This window comes from Macaca mulatta, chromosome 5, assembly GCF_049350105.2.
Source record: "Macaca mulatta isolate MMU2019108-1 chromosome 5, T2T-MMU8v2.0, whole genome shotgun sequence".
NCBI lineage: Eukaryota > Metazoa > Chordata > Mammalia > Primates > Cercopithecidae > Macaca > Macaca mulatta.
Window position 1 is genome coordinate 148013335 of NC_133410.1, and position 17308 is coordinate 148030642.

The 17308-nt window shown below is 40.4% G+C and overlaps 1 protein-coding gene across 28 annotated transcripts in view; it reads right to left on the reverse strand.

Moving 5' to 3' along the window:
• The window catches only part of ELF2 (E74 like ETS transcription factor 2), a 121516-nt gene that overhangs the window by 82288 nt on the left and 21920 nt on the right, over nucleotides 1–17308 (reverse strand). For 3 of the 28 annotated variants that reach the window (XM_078002271.1, XM_078002265.1, XM_015139237.3), the window contains exons 2-3: nucleotides 14426–14543; nucleotides 10281–10514 (exon numbers count right to left, since the gene is read on the reverse strand). The exons of 23 other annotated variants lie outside the window; for them this stretch is intronic. The gene's annotated coding sequence lies outside the window, so the exon portion shown is untranslated. The remainder of the gene's footprint in view (nucleotides 1–10280; nucleotides 10515–14425; nucleotides 14544–17308) is intronic. 2 more of the 28 variants (XM_078002260.1, XM_078002262.1) reach the window with 1 other exon arrangement.

Genomic DNA, 17308 nt, shown 5'->3' on the forward strand with positions numbered 1-17308 from the left:
AGTCTCACTCTGTTGCTGAGGCTGGAGTGCAGTGGCGCGATCTTGGCTCACTGCAACATCCTTCCTCCGGGTTCAACTGATTCTCTTGCCTCAGCCTCCCAAGTAGCTGTGATTACAGGCATCTGCCACTGCACCCGGCTAAATTTTTTTGTATTTTTAGTAGAGATGGGGTTTCACCATCTTGGCCAGGCTGGTCTTGAACTCCTGACCTCATGATTCACCTGCCTCGGCCTCCCAAAGTGCTGGGACTACAGGCGTGAGCCACCGCACCCAGCCAGAGATTTCTTAAAGAACTAAAAGTAGATCTACCATTTGATCCAGCAATTCTACTACTGGGTATCTACCCAAAGGAAAAAAAGTCATCATATCAAAAAGACATCTGTACATGTATGTTTATTACAGCACAATTCACAGTTGCAAAGATTTATAACCGTGTGCCTGTCAATCAATGAGTAAAGAATATGTGGTATAGGCCAGGCGCGGTGGCTCAAGCCTGTAATCCCAGCACTTTGGGAGGCCGAGGCGGGCAGATCACGAGGTCAGGAGATCGAGGCCATCCTGGCTAACACGGTGAAACCCCGTCTCTACTAAAAAATACAAAAAACTAGCCGGGCGAGGTGGCGGCGCCTGTAGTCCCAGCTACTCGGGAGGCTGAGGCAGGAGAATGGCGTAAACCCGGGAGGCGGAGCTTGCAGTGAGCTGAGATCCGGCCACCGCACTCCAGCCTGGGCGACAGAGCCAGACTCCGTCTCAAAAAAAAAAAAAAAAAAAAAAAAAAAAAAGAATATGTGGTATATATGCACCATGGAATACTATTCAGCCATAAAAAAAAGAACAAAATCATGTATTTTGCAGCAACTTGGATGGAGTTGGAGGCCATGATTCTAAGTGAAATAACTCAGGAAAGAAAAACCAAATACCGTACGCTCTCACTTGTAAATGGGAGCTAAGCTATGAGTACACAAAGGCATACAGAGTGATATAATGGACTATGGAGACTCAGAAGGGGGAGGGTAGGAGTGAGAGTGAGAGATAAAATGAGTACACATGGGGCACAATGTACACTACTTGGGTGACAGGTGCACTAAAATCTCAGATTTCACCACTATACCATTCACTCATGTAACCAATAATCACTCGTACCCCAAAAGTGATTGAAATTTTTTTAAAGAACTAAAGACAATAAAAAAACACAAACAATAACAAAAAAACAGCAAATCCTGGGGAAGAAGAAGACTCTATTTCCAGAATAACACATGAGATTCAAATGTCCAGTTTTCTCCAAAAACTCATAAGGCAAACAAAAAACCAGGAAAGGATGGGCCATTCAAAGAAAAAAATAAATAAATCAACTGTTCCTGAAAAACATCTGATGGCTAATCTGCTACACAAAGACTTTAAAACAACTATCTTAAATATGCTCCAAGAACTAAAGGAAGATGTGGGAAAAGTCAAGAAAACAATATATGAACAAAATTAAAACACCAATAAAGAAACAGAAAATCTGAAAAGAAACCAAAAGGAAATTCTGGAGCTGAAAAGTATAATTGAAACGAAAAATTCACTAGAGAAATTCAAAGGCAGATTTGAGCAAGCAGAAGAGAATCAGTAAACTTGAAGACAGATACTAAAAGTTACTGAGTGTAAGGAACAGAAACAAAGAAAGACTAAAAAAAACTGAAAAGACCTGGAGGACCTGTGCGATGCCATCAAGCTGACCAACATACGAATTTTGAGGGTCTCAGAGGGAGAAAAAAAAAAAGAGGCAGAGAAAATATCTGAAGAAATATTAGCTGAAAACCTCCCAAATTTGATGAAAGACCCTAATAAAAACATCCAAGAAGCTCAACGAACTCCAAGTAAGATAAATTCGAAGAGACCCACTCCAACACATCATATAATCAAATTTTCAAAAACTGAACACAAAGAGAGATGCTTGAAAGTAGCGAGAGAGAAAAGATTTATCACATGCAAGGGTTACACAATAAGATTATCAGCAGATATCTCATCAGAAACTTCAGAGGCCATAAGGCAGTAGGCCAATATATTCAAATTGCTAAAAGAAAAGAACTGCAGCCAATAGAGGTAGTGGGCACCTGCTGTCCCAATTACTCAGAAGGCTGAATTGAGAGGATTACTTAAGCCCAGGAATTCAAGCCCAGCCTGTGCAACATAGCGAAACCCTGTCTTCAAAAAATGAATAAAAAATATGGCCGAGTGCAGTGGCTCACGCCTGTAATCCCAACACTTTGGTAGGCCAAGGTGGGCAAGATCACCTGAGGTCAGGAGTTCAAGACCAGTCTGGCCAACATGATGAAACCCCATCTCTACCACAAATACAAAAAATTAGCTGGGCTTGGTGGTGCATGCCTGTAGTCCCAACTACTCGGGCGGCTGAGGCAGGAGAATCTCTTGAACCCAGGAGGCAGAGGTTGCAGAGAGCCAAGATTGTGCCACTGCACTCCAGCCTGGGTGACAGAATGAGACTCCATCTCAAAAAAAAAAAAAAAAAAAAAAAAAAGGAATAAAAAAGAAAGAAAGAAAAAAGAAAAAGAAAAAACCTGCCCACAAAGGATCCTATATCCAACAAAACCATCCTTTCAAAGTGAGAAAAAAGACTTAAATGTAAAACCCAAAACTAAAAAAACCTGAAAGACAACCCAGGCAGTACCATTCAGGACATATGTAAGGGCAAGGATTTCATGACAAAGACACTAAAAGCAACTGCAACAAAAGCAAAAATTGACAAATAGGATCTAATTAAACTAAAGAGCTTCTGCATGGCAAAACAAACTATCAACAAACAGACAACCTACAGAATGGAGAAAAATTCTGCAAACTATGCATCCAACAAAGATCTAATATCCAGCATCTACAAGGAACTTAAACAAATATACAAGAAAAAAACAACCTGATAAAAAAGTGGGCAGGCCAGGCACTCCCAAAGTGCCAGGATTGGGAGGCCAAGGCAGGTGGATTGCTTAAGACCAGGAATTCAAGATTAGCCTGGTCAATATGGAGAAATCTCATCCCTACTAAAAATATAATATAAAAATTAGCCAGCTGTGGTGGCACACGCCTGTAGTTCCAGCTACTTGGGTACCTGAGGCATGGGAATCACTTTAACCCAGGAGGTGGAGGTTGCGGTCCAGATCGTGCCACTGCACTCCAGCCTGGGCAACAGAGCGAGACTGTCTCAAAGAAAAAAAAAAGTGGGCAAAGGACATGAACAGACACTTCTGAAAAGAAGACATACATGCGGCCAGCAATCATATGAAAAAAAGTTCAACATCACGGATCATTAAAGAAATGCAAATCAAAACCACAATAAGATATGATCTAATACCAGTCAGAATGGCTACTGTTAAAAAGTCACAAAATAACAGATAATGGTGAGGCTGTGGAGAAAAAAGGAATGCTTATACACTGTTGGTAGGAGTGTAAATTACTTCAGCCATTGTGGAAGACAGTGTGATTCCTCAAAGACCTAATGACAGAAAGACCATTCAACCAAGCAATCCCATTACTGGGTATATACCCAAAGGAATAGAAATCATTCTATTATAAAGACACATGCATATGTATGTTCACTGCACCACTATTCACAATGGCAAAGACATGGAATCAACCTAAATGTCCATCAGTGATAGGCTAGACAAAGAAAACGTGGTACATATACACCATGGAATACTATCCAGCCGTAAAAAAGAATGAGATCATGGCCTTTGCAGGAACATGGATGGATCTGAAGGCCATTATACTTAGAAAACTAACATAGTTAGAGAAAAACCAAATACCACATGTTCTCACTTATAAGTGGGAGCTAAATGATGAGAACACACGGACACATAGAGGGGAATAACAAACATTGGGGACGTTTTGTGGTTTGAAGGTAGGAGGAGACAGAGAACCAGGAAAAACAACTAATGGGCACTAGGCTTAGTACCTGGGTGATGAAATAATCTGTAAAGCAAACCCCCATGACACAAGTTTACCTATATAACAAACTTGCACTTGTATCCTGAACTTAAAAGTTAAAAAAAAAAAAAAAGAAGAAGAAACAAACAGATTGGAAATGAAAGAATGGAAAAAGACATTCCACACAAATAATAAGCAAAAGACAGCAGGAGTAGTTATACCAATATTAAACAAAATAGACTTAAAATGACAAAAGTTTAAAGAAACAAAAGACATTATATATTAATAAAAGGTACAATAAAGCAACAAAATATAATGACTATAAACATTTATATGCCTAATGACAATCAAACTATGAAACAAAAACTAAGAACTGAAAAGAGAAATAGTTCTACAACAATAGTTGGAGACTTCAATACTCCTCCTTTCAATAATGAACACACCACCAGAGAGAAAATAGCTAAGAAAAGAGAGGTCTTAAATAACACCAACCAGACCTAACAGACATATACAGAACAACTTATATACTCCAACAACAACAGAATACACATTCTTCTCAGGGTACGAGGGACATCTTCTATGACAGACCATATGTTAGGTCACAGATTAAGTCTCGATAAATTTTAAAAGACAGATATCATATTAACTATCTTCTCTGATCATAACGGGATGAAGTTAGAAATCAATAACATAAGTAAAACTGAAAAATTCACAAAACAATACATTCTTAAACAACCAAAAGATTATAACCAATGACCAAGCAGGATTTATTCCTGAAATGTAAGGATGGTTTGACATATAAAAATGGATCAATGGCTGGGCGTGGTGGCTCACACCTGTAATCCCAGCACTTTAGGAGGCAGAGGTGGGTGGATTACCTGAGTTCAAGAGTTCGAGATCAGCCTGGCCAACATGGTGAAACCCCATTCTCTACTAAAAATACAAAAATTAGCCAGGCATGGGGACACATGCCTGTAGTCCCAGCTACTCAGGACGCTGAGGCAGGAGAATCGTTTGAACCCGGGAGGCAGACGTTGCAATGAGCCGAGATCACACCACTGCATTCCAGCCTGGGTGACAGAGTGAGACTCCATTTCAAAAAAAAAAAAAAGTATCAATGTAATACACCACATCAACAGAATGAGAGAAAAAAACCACGTGATCATCTCAATCGATGTAGAAAAAGCACTAGACAAAATTCAACCCCTTTCATGGTAAAAACACTCAACAAACTAAGAACAGAAGGAATCTACCTCAACAAAATAAAAGCCATTATGTGAAAAAAAACCCACAGCAAAAACCACATTCAATCTTGAAAAACTGAAAGCTTTTCATCTAAAATCAGGAATAAGCAAGGATGACCACTTTCACCACTTTCTTTCTGTTTCCGGAGACGGAGTTTCGCTCTTCTCGCCCAGGCTGGAGTGCAGTGGCGCGATCCCGGTTCACTGCAACCTCCACCTCCCGGGTTCAAGTGATTCTTCTGCCTCAGCCTCCCAAGTAGCTGGGATTACAGGTGCCCACTACCACATTCGGCTAAGTTTTGTTTGTTTGTTTGCTGGAGACGGAGTCTCGCTCTGTCTCCCAGGCTGCAGTGCAGTGGCGCGATCTCGGCTCACTGCAAGCTCCACCTCCCGGGTTCACGCCATTCTCCCATCTCAGCCTCCCAGGTAGCTGGGACTACAGGCGCCCACCACCACGTCCACGTCCGGCTAATATTTTCTATTTCTTAGTAGAGACGAGGTTTCACCATGTTAGCCAGGATGGTCTCGATCTCCTGACCTTGTGATTTGCCCGCCTCGGCCTCCCAAAAGTACTGGGATTGCAGGCGTGAGCCACCGCGCCTGGCCTAAGTTTTGTATGTTTAGTAGAGACGGGGTTTCACCATGTTGCTCAGCCTGGTCTCCAACTCCTGACCTCAGATGGTCTGCCTGCCTTGGCCTCCTGAAGTGCTGGGATTACAGGCATGAGCCATTGCGCCTGGCCTCACTTTCACCACCTCACCTGGCCTCACTTTCACCACTTTCATTCAACATAGTACTAGGAGCTCTAGCCAAAGGAATTAGATAAGAAAAAGATATAGGCCAGGTGCAATGGTTCACACCTGTAATCCCAGCACTTTGGGAGACTGAGGCAGGTGGATCACGAGGTCAGGAGTTTGAGATCGGCCTGACCAACATAGTGAAACCCTCTCTACCAAAAATACAAAAATTAGCTGGGCATGGTAGCAGGCACCTGTAATCCCAGCTACTCCGAAGGCTGAGGCAGGAGAATCACTTGAACCTGGGAGGCGGAGGTTGCAGTGAGCCAAAATCGCGCCACTGCACTCCAGCCCGGGCAACGAAGTGAGACTCCATCTCAAAAACATAAATAAATAAAAGAAATAAAAGAAAAAAGAGAAAGAAATAAAAGTCACCCAAACGAAATAAAGAAATAAAATTGTTTGCAAGTGATAGGATTTTATAGGCAGAAAACCCTAAAGATTCCACAAAAAAACTATTAAAACCAGTAAATAAATTCAACAAAGTAGCAAGCTACAAAGTCAACATACAAAAAATCAGTTGCATTTCTATACATGAGCAAGGAACAATTTGAAAGGAAATTACAAGACAATTCCACTTACAATAGCAACAAAAAGAATAATATACTTAGGAATTAACCAAAAATGTGAAAGACTTGTACAATGAAAACTATAAAATACTGCTTTAAAAAATTAAGGAAGATAATAGCAAGTAGAGATACATCCCATATTCATGGGTAAAACACTTAAGATTATTAAAATATCAATATTTCCCTACATAATCCACAATTCAATACAATCCCTATCAAAATCCCAATGACTTTTTTTTGTAGAAATGCAAAACCCATACTATAATTCATATGGACTCTCAAGGGATCCCAAACAGCCAGATTAGTCTGAGGGGGAGAAAAGCAGAACAGGCTGGGCGTGGTGGCTCATGCCTATAATCCCAGTACTTTGGGAGTCCAAGGTGGGCAGATTACCTGAGGCCGCAGATCACCTGAGGTTGCAGATCACCTGAGGTCAGGAGTTCAAGACCAGCCTGACCAATATTGTGAAATCCTGTCTCTATTAAAAATACAAAAAAAATTAGCTGTGGTGGTGGGTGCCTGTAATCCCGGCTACTCAGGAGGCTGAGGCAGGAGAATTTGATTGAACCCAGGAGGTGGCAGTTGCAGTGAGCCGAGATCATGCCACTGCACTCCAGCCTGGGCAACAGAGCAAGACTCCATGTCAAAAGAAAAAAGAAAAAAAGAAAAAAAAAAAGGAATAAAGCTGAAGGACTCACAATTCTTGATTCAAACCTTCTTACAAAGCTACAGTAATTAAAACAGTATGACACTGGCATAAAGACAGGCATAAAGAACAATGTGATAGAATAGAGTGCTCAGAAATAAACCTTCAAAAAAAATCAAAAAATGATTTTTGACAAGGATGCCAAAAGTATTCAATGTGCAAAGGACAGTCTTTTCAACAAATGGTGCTGAGAAAACTGGATATACACACACACAGAAAAATGAAGTTGGGCCTTTACCTAACCCCATTATACAAAAATTAACTCAAAATAGATCAAGGACCTATATTTAAGACCTAAAACAATAAAACTCCTAAAAGAAAACACAAGTGGAAAGCTTCACAACACTAGATTTGGCAATAATTTCTTGGATGTGAAACTAAAGGCACAGGCAAAAACGACAAAAAAATAGACAAATTGGATTTCATTCCAATTAACAAATATTGTGCATCAAAAGACACTATCACCATAGTAAAAAGAAAACTCACAGAAAAAAAGGTGCTCAACATCACCAAGCATCATTAAGGAAAGGCAAATCAAAACTACAATATCACCTCATACCCATTAGGATGGCTGCTATCAAAAAAACACAGACAATAATAAGTGTTGACAAGTATAAGGAGAAACTGAATCCTGTGTGCATTGCTAGTGGGAATGTAAAATTGTACATCCAGTAGGGAAAACAGTATGACAGTTCCTCAACAAGTTAAAAATAGAATTACCAGCTGGGCACGGTGGCTCACACCTGTAATCCCAGCACTTTAGGAGGCTGAGGCGGGTGGATCACCTGAGGTTGGGAGTTCGAGACCAGCCTGACCAACATGGAAAAACCCTGTTTCTACTAAAAATACAAAATTAGTTGGGCATGGTGGTACATGCCTGTAATCCCAGCTACTTGGGAGGCTGAGGCAGGAGAATCGCTTGAACCGGGAGGCAGAGGTTCCAGTGAGCCGAGATTGTGCCATTGCACTCCAGCCTGGGCAACAAGAGGAAACTCCATCTCAAAAAAAAAAAAAAAACTAGAATTACCATATGATCCAGCAATTCTACTGGGTAAATACTCAAAAGAATTAAAAGAAGGGTCTCTAGGAGCTATTTGTTCATAGTAGCATCATTTACAATAGCTAAAACATGAAAGCAACCCAACTCTTCATTGACAGATGAATGGATAAACAAATTGTGGTATATCTATACAGGGGAATACTATTCAGTCAATAAAAGGAAGGAAATTCTACAATATGCTATAACATGGATAAACCTTAATGATATTATGTTAAATTAAATAAGTCAGTCACAAAAAGATAATTACTGTTATGGGTCCATTTATAAGAGGTATTTAGAATGGTCAATATCAGAGACATAAAGTATAATGGTAGTTGCCAGGGCTAGGGGCAGGGAAGATTAGGGAGTTATTTAATGAGTATAGAGTTTCAGTTTTACACAATGAAAAACCTTCTGGAGATGGATGGTGTGATGATTTGATAACATTATGAATATACTTAATACCACTGGACTGCACACCTGAAAATGACTAAGATTATAAATTTTATGTCTATTATGCCATAATAAAAATAGCAAAAAAAATGAATGAATCCAAAGATATTGGTCTAGGCATCTGGAATAGCCATTAAGTGAGATGAGGAAAACTGTGGGAGAAGCCCAATATGTCCTAAAGTCTTCATTTTCTCTGTGACCTCCCCAAAGTAAGGGGATAAAAAGACTCCTTGATCCATCAATACATCACACTCTCTCACTTCTGACTCCTCTATAATCGTATTTCCTCTGCCCTTATTTAGATCCTTATTATCATTTCTCTACATGGTAATTGTACTAGCCTAAGAATTTGCCTCTTTGCCTTCAATTTTCCCTTCTCTTTCAGTCCATCTACTGCAATACCAAGGTGATCCAAGATAGTATAATAACAGCGGCCCCTGCCGGGCACAGTGGCTAACATCTGTAATCCCAGCACTTTGGGAGGCTGACGCGGGCAGATCACCTGAGGTCGGGAGTTCGAGACCAGCCTGACCAACGTGGAGAAACACCATCTCTACTAAAAATACAAAATAACCCAGGTGTGGTGGCACATGCCTGTAATTCCAGCTACTCAGGAGGCTGAAGTAGAAGAATCGCTTGAACCCGGGAGGCGGAGGTTGCGGTGAGCTAAGATCGAGTCATTGCACTCCAGCCTGGGCAACAAGAGCAAAACTCTGTCTCCAAAAAAAAAAAAAAAATCGGACACTTTCAAAATTCTTTAATAGTTCCTCATTATCTGCAAAATAAAATCTATGCATTCTGATTTACTAGTCACCAGCTAGGTGTCTAGGTCTATTTTTCAGCATGAAATGTTCATTTGGACATATTCAGGTCTAGAAATCACCAGTTTAACCCATGTTCATTTGTCTAGCCACATCTTCTTTTAGTCCCTACACATAACATTATTCCAGTTATTTGTAGTTCTCTATTCTCTTATCTCTGTTGTCTTGAACATCCTTCCCCTGTTTGCCCATTTGGGCAATTCCTAGCTGTCCTATATGGGTCAGTCCCTAAACAACCTCATACACGCAGGACTCAATACTTTCTATAATTCTCTTCCCCCAATCCACATTATGTACCTCCCTCAAAACATTAGGAAAGTAACACCTTCCAGCAGATCATTCATTTGCCACCTCCTATCAATCATATCAAGCCCAACACCTATGCCTTTCTTTAAATACTCTAAAATCCTGCTCCTCATTACCTTCTTAATCTTTCCTACTACTCTTCCAAAGCACTTGATTTTAAAAATCTGTGTATCTAGGTTTTCAAAATCTGTGGCTAATACAACCTAAACCAGTTCCTTTCATACAGTAGATACAGAGACTTGGGATGAATGCAAAAATAAACATGCTCTAATAAGACAAGTATCTTCACTGTTCACTACACATACCACACTTATTCCCATCCCTATCCCTTTGCTGGTCCTCTTCTCTCACCAGAAATACCCTCTTCTTTAGTTATTCAAATTTTACCTGTCCCTCAAGGACAACTTTTCCCCTACAATGACATTACCTGCGGCCAGACGCCGTGGGTCACTCCTGTAATCCCAGCACTTTTGGAGGCCAAGGCGAGATGATCGCTTGAACTCAGGAGTTTGAGACCATTAACCAGGGGTGGTGGCATCCGCCTGTGGTCCCAGCTACTCAGGAAACTGAGGTGGGAGGATCACCTGAGCCCAGGAGGTTGGGGTTGCAGTTAGCAATGATCACACCACTGCACTCCAGCCTGGGCAACAAGAGTGAGACCCTGTCTCAAAAAAAATATATACATTATCATTTTCCTAGTTCTTATTAATTAGTCTTTGAATAATATTTATTGAGCATTTCCCTTTATGCCAAACATAGGGATATGCTAGAACACAAAAATAAGTCAGGAGCAGCAATTGAACAGCTTAGAATCCAGTAAACAGGAAACAGAAATAATTACAAAAACATAAATGCTATCGAGGAAATTACAAAGTATAAAGGGAACATTAAAAAATGAATACCGCCAGGTGCAGGGACTCACACCTGCAATCCCAGTACTTTGGGAGGCCAAGGCGGGAAGATCACCTGAGATCAGGAGCTCCAGCCTGGCCAACATGGCAAAACCCTATCTCTACTAAAAATACAAAAATTAGCCGGGCATGGTGGTGCACGCCTGTAGTCCCACCTACTTGGGAAGCTGAGGCAGAAGAACAGCTTGAACTCGGGAGGCAGAGGTTGTAGTGAGCCAGATCACACCACTGCACTCCAGTATGAGCAACAGAGCAAGACTCCGTCTCAAAAAAAAAAAAAAAAAAAAGGAAAAGGGAAAAACTGAATACCCAAGTTGACCTCTAGGAGTCTACAGAGATTTCAGAAAGTAACTACCATTTGGTCTCAGATGAGAAAGGGTGGAAACTGACATGGCAATAAGAAGTGAAACGACTTTGAATAATGAACACTAAGTGAATTATCAGAGCAAAGGAAAACTCTGAACCAAATGATAGCAAACCTAAGTATCACCCAGAAGTAAATTCTGCTCAGACTATAATTTAGTTGCTTAGAGCACAGATCATACTCTCATCAAAACAGTATATGTATATGATTTTATTTATATAAAGCAAAGGAAAACTCAATCTATAATGTTAGAAATAGGTACTATATCACAAATGGCTAACATCACTATTATATAAAGAAAGTATAAAATAGAGGAATAAAGACCAAAAAAAGCCAAAAGAAGAACTGATAAAATACACAATTAAAAAAAGATATAAAAATGGTGATTTAAACATTTTTTTTAAATGTTCAAATGCACTCATAGAAATACAAATTAAAACAAAATAGGAGGCCGGCACCGAGGCTCACGCCTGTAATTCCCACCACTTTGGGAGACTGAGGCGGGTGGATCCCCTGAAGTCAGGAGTTTTGAGACCAGCCTGGGCAACATAGTGAAACCCCATCTCTACTAAAAATACAAAAATTAGCCAGGCGCAGTGGTGCATGCCTGTGGTTCCAGCTACTTGGGAGGCTGAGGCAGGAGAATCCTTTGAACCCAGGAGACAGAGGTTGCAGTGAGAGGAGATTGTGCCACTGCACTACATCCTGAGCAACCAACAGAGCAAGATTTTGTCTCGAAAAAATAAAAATAAAAAAAAAAATAGGATACCATTTATCATCAGACTGGTGCAAATTTAAACATAGGACAACATATTCTGTTGGTAAAACTGTGAATAAACGGAAATGTTTATACATTGTTGGTGGGAATGCAAACTGGTACACACTTTAAGAGGAAAATGTGACACTGTGTAACCAAACTACATACACAAATACCTTTTTTCTTTTCACAGCTTTATTGCAATATAACCTATACCATACAGTTCACCCACTTAAAGTATAAAATTGAATGGTTTTTACTATATTGACAAAGTTGGGCAATCTTCACCACAGTCTACTTTTAGGACATCTGCAGCACCTTCCCCCCACAAAAAAAAAATCACATGTCCACTGGCAGTCACTCCCCATCATTCCCCAAACCCCAATCCCTGGCAACCTTTAATCTTCTTTCTGGTCAGGCATGGTGTTCACACCTGTAATCCCAGTGCTTTGGGAATCTGAGGTGGGAGGATCCCTAGAGCCCAGGAGTTTGAGACCAGCCTGGGCAACATAGCAAGACTCCCATCTCTACCAAAAAAAAAATTGTTTTTTAATTAATTGGGCCCGGTGGCACACAACTGTGGTCTTAGCTACCCAGGAGGCTAAGGTAGGAGGTTACTTGAGTCCAAGAGTTTGAGGCTGCAAGTTAACTATGATTGTACCACTGCACTCCAGCCTGGATGACAGAGCAAGACCCTGTCTCTCTCTCTTTTTTATTTTTTCTGAGACAGAGTTTCATTCTCGTTGCCCAGGCTGGAGTACAACGGTGCAATCTCAGCTCACTGCAACCTCCGCCTCCCATGTTCAAGTGATTCTCCTGCCTTCAGCCTCCTGAGAAGCTGGGATTACAGGCATGCGCCACCAGGCCCAGCTAATATTGTATTTTCAGTAGAGACGGGGGGGTTTCTCCATGTTGATCAGGCTGGTCGCGAACTCTCGACTTCAGGTGATCCACCCGCCTCAGTCTCCCAAAGTGCAGGGATTACAGGCATGAGCCACTGTGCCCAGCCAAGACCCTGTCCCTTAAAAAAAAAATTTTTAACATACTTTCTATCTCCTGAGAGTTGTCTGTTCTGGCCATTTCTTGTGAATAGAATTATATAATATGTGGGTTTTTTGTGTGGGGGGAGACAAGACTGCTCATATCTTTAATAAAAAAGATATTTTAAACTTTCTCCCAGTATTGAGAATAAACACATTTACCTACAATTACCACTTTAATTCAATGCTTGTATTGACAAGCCTAACCAATTCAGTATGAAAAGCAAATAAATGGCATATGAATTGGAAAGGAAGAAATGATGTATCACGTAAATAAGGCTATCTACATATGAAATTTAAAACAGTCTTCAGATATTAGAATAAATAAAAGGGTTTGCTAAGTCTCTGGACATAAATCAATATGTGAAAATCAGGTGTTTTTCTATAGGCCAGCAACAAAGTATAATTTTTTAAAAGAATATCATTTACCACCGGGCATGGTGGCTCATGCCTGTAATCCCAGCACTTTGGGATGCCGAGGCAGGCGGATCACGAGGTCAGGAGTTCGAGACCAGCCTGGCCAACATGGTGAAAACCCACCTCCACTAAAAATACAAAAATTAGCTAGGCATGGTGGCACGCACCTGTGGTCCCAGCTACTTGGGAGGCTGAGGCAGGTGAATCACTTGAATCCAGGAGGCAGAGGTTGCAGTGAGCCAAGATCGTGCCACTGCACTCCAGCCTGGGCGACAGAGCGAGACTCCACCTCAAAAAAATACAAATAAAAATAAAAAACCAGACAGTATCATTTAACATAACCATAAAAACTATAAACGTAAGAATAAATCTAAGCAAAAGGGTGTATATGATTGTTATAAAGAAAATCATAAAATTCCTTGAAAATAATTCTACATGGGCAAATACCATGTTCATAGGTAGGTATACTCAATATCTTAAGGAAGTCAATTCTCACCAAATTAATCTATTAAAAAATTTGATGTATTTCCAGTTAAAAATCCCAAGAGGGTTTTACAGAAATCTTGACAAAGATAGTAAAAAATGTATGTGGGTCAGACACAGTAGCTCACACCTCTCGTCACAGCCCTTAGGAAGGCTGAGGTGGATGGATCATTTCAGGCCAGGAGCTTGAGACCAGCCTGGGCAACATGGTAAAACCTCATCTCTATAAAAAATATAAAAATTAGCTGGGTGTGGCCAGGCACAGTGGCTCACGCCTGTAATCCCAATATTTTGAGAGGCCAAAGCAGGTGGATCACCTGACGTCAGGCATTTGAGACCAGCCTGGTCAACATGGTGAAACCCCTAAAAATACTAATAAAAATACAAAATATCTCTCCTAAAAATACAAAAAATTAGCCCAGCATGGTGGCAGGTTCCTGTAATCCCAGCTACCCAGAAGGCTGAGGCAGGAGAATTGCTTGAACCCGGGAGGCGGAAGTTGCAATGAGCCGAGATCACACCATTGAATTCCAGCCTGGGCAACAACAGCCAAACTGCATCTCAAAAAAAAAAAAATTAGCTAGGCGTGGTGGTGCACACCTGTAGTCCCAGTTACTGTGGAGGCTGAGGTGGGAGAATCAGTTGAGCCCAGGAGACTGAGGTTGCAGTAAGCCGTGATCACACCAGTGCACTCCTCCCTGGGTGACAGAGCGAGACTCTGTCAAAAAAAAAAAGTATGTGAATGAGCAAAGGGCAAAAGTCAGCCAAAACCCTCCTCAAGAATTGCTCTAGTCTATACTAACTAGGCAATAAGGTAATGGTGTAGATATACTCAAATATACCTATGGAACACAATATAGAGGCCAGAAAAAGACCCATGCATATTGAAACCTTAATAGAAGGAGGTAAATTAAAATCCATTAAAAAGAGAGCTGGCTGGGCGCGGTGGCTCATGCCTGTAATCGCAGCACTTTGGAAGGCTGAGGCAGGTGGATCACAAGGTCAGGAGATCAAGACCATTCTGGCTAACACGGTGAAACCCCATCTCTACTAAATAAAATACAAAAAAATTAGCCAGTCGTGGTGGCAGTCGTCTGTAGTCCCAGCTACTCAGGAGACTGAGGCAGGAGAATGGCGTGAACCCGGGAGGCGAGCTTGCAGTGAGCCGAGATCGCGCCACTGCACTCCAGCCTAGGCAACAGAGCGAGACTCCATCAAGAAAGAAAAGTAAGAGAAGAGAAGAGAAGAGAAGAGAAGAGAAGAGAAGAGAAGAGAAGAGAAAAGAGAAAGAGAGAGCTTTTTAATAAATTGTGCTGGTACAAATCATCAGTCATACAAGATTTAAAATTTTAAATTACTACCTCTCATCAATTACAAAATAAAATACAAATATAGTAAAGACCTAAATATATGAAATGTTCCTAAAAATTAGAAGAAAATATAGAATATTTTCATGAACTCACAGTGAAGAAAACAGTATTAGATGAGACACTGAATGCAAAAAGCAAAGAATTAGTTTTGACTATACGAAAATTGTTTAAATTTTATTGTTTGGTTTATAACAATATAAACCAAAACAAGGCTGAAAAGCAAGAGACTGGCAAAAGTTACTCGCTTCTCCCACCCCCAAAAAGGTGGGGAGTGGGGGATTCCTACTAATTAATAAGAAACATAGGCAGTGCAAATTCCATTTTATATTAAAGGCCCACATGGGTAAATCTGATGTTGAGTTCTTGTCAAGCTTCTAGTTCTCATGGGGAATGATGGATTCATGTGTGCTTGTAATATTATTAAAAATAGGCAACTGCCATGATTGAGCTATTATTTAAGTGTATCATGAATCAAGGATTATAAATTACCTAATTTTATATAACTAGGGTCCAAAGAGGAAGTTAAAAAGGGTACTGATTTTATTAATTTCCCACCCAATATGTGAAAACTGATCATGTGAATTGGTTCTTGAAAGTTTGTCATGAAAATTGAATACTGTTTACTAACCCTTTGACAAATTCTCTTTTTATAATTTTCCAACAGGTTGTACTTTTTTCTGATTTAACTGCTTCTTAATACAAGTCCTAATTTGTGAGTAAGCTGTATCAGCATGAGGGTCAATTATCTTACTTGCTATTGCACCAGTCATATCTGAAACACCTAACAGATCAGAAAGAAAAAGGGTGACTCTATTTTATATGACATTCAAGAAAAGATAAAATTATAGAAATAGAAAATAGATCAGTTGGAAGGATTTAATCTCAAAAGGGTACAAGGAAACTCTCTAGGGTGAAAGAAATATTGTATTATCTTCATTGTGGTGGTGACTGCAAAATGGTACAAATTTGCCAGTCATGAAAATATAAGAGTGAATTTTACTACATGTAAATTAAACTTCAGTAAACTTGACTTTAAAAAGGACAATGTACAAAATTAGAATTAAGGAGACATCTGTATTCAAATATTAACAGTATTATCGTGACATTGGATAAGAAGAATTGTAATTTGTAGTCTACACCATCTTTTTTTTTTTTTTTTTTGGACAGAGTCTCGCTCTGTCACCCAGGCTGGAGTGCAGTGGCCGGATCTCAGCTCACTGCAAGCTCCGCCTCCCGGGTTCACGCCATTCTCCTGCCTCAGCCTCCCAAGTAGCTGGGACTACAGGCGCCTGCCACCTCGCCCGGCTAAGTTTTTGTATTTTTAGTAGAGACGGGGTTTCACTGTGTTAGCCAGGATGGTCTCGATCTCCTGACCTCGTGATCCGCCCGTCTCGGCCTCCCAAAGTGCTGGGATTACAGGCTTGAGCCACCGCACCCGGCCCATCTTTTTTTTTTTTTAATGGGATCTCACTCTGTTGCCCAGGCTGGAATGCAATGGCTCAATCATGGCTCGCTGCAGCCTTAACCTCGCAGGCTCAAGTGATCCTCCCACGTCAGCCCAAGTAGCTGGGACCACAGGCATGCACTACCATGCCAAGCTAATTTTTTTTATAGAGACGGGGTCTCCCTATGTTGCCCAGGTTGGTCTTGAACTCCTGGACCCAAGCAATTCTCCTGCCTCAGCCAGTCAAAGTGCTGGGATTACAGGTGTGAGTCACCAGGCAGAGCCTTGTAATTTACACTTATGTATAGTTTAATTTACAGCTGGTTCCTGCCTACAGGATGAGTGAAAAAGCTCCATTACCCTTAGTCATTTAACTGATGAAATTACGTATTTTTAATAATGAAATCAATGCTTTAAATACTTCTAATTCACATTTTAATTGTCCTGTTTGATTCCCTTTTGAAATTGTCAACTCTGACAGGAATTTTTTATATATATATAGTTGTAATACTAATATAAATACATCAAAAACAATAATATCATACATTTTTGTAGTTATTGAAACAGTTTTATGCATTCTTTCCATCCTTACAACAGCCCTGTAAAATAGCCATAATTATCCCCTTTATTTTTTTTTTTTTTTTTTTTGAGACGGAGTCTCGCTCTGTC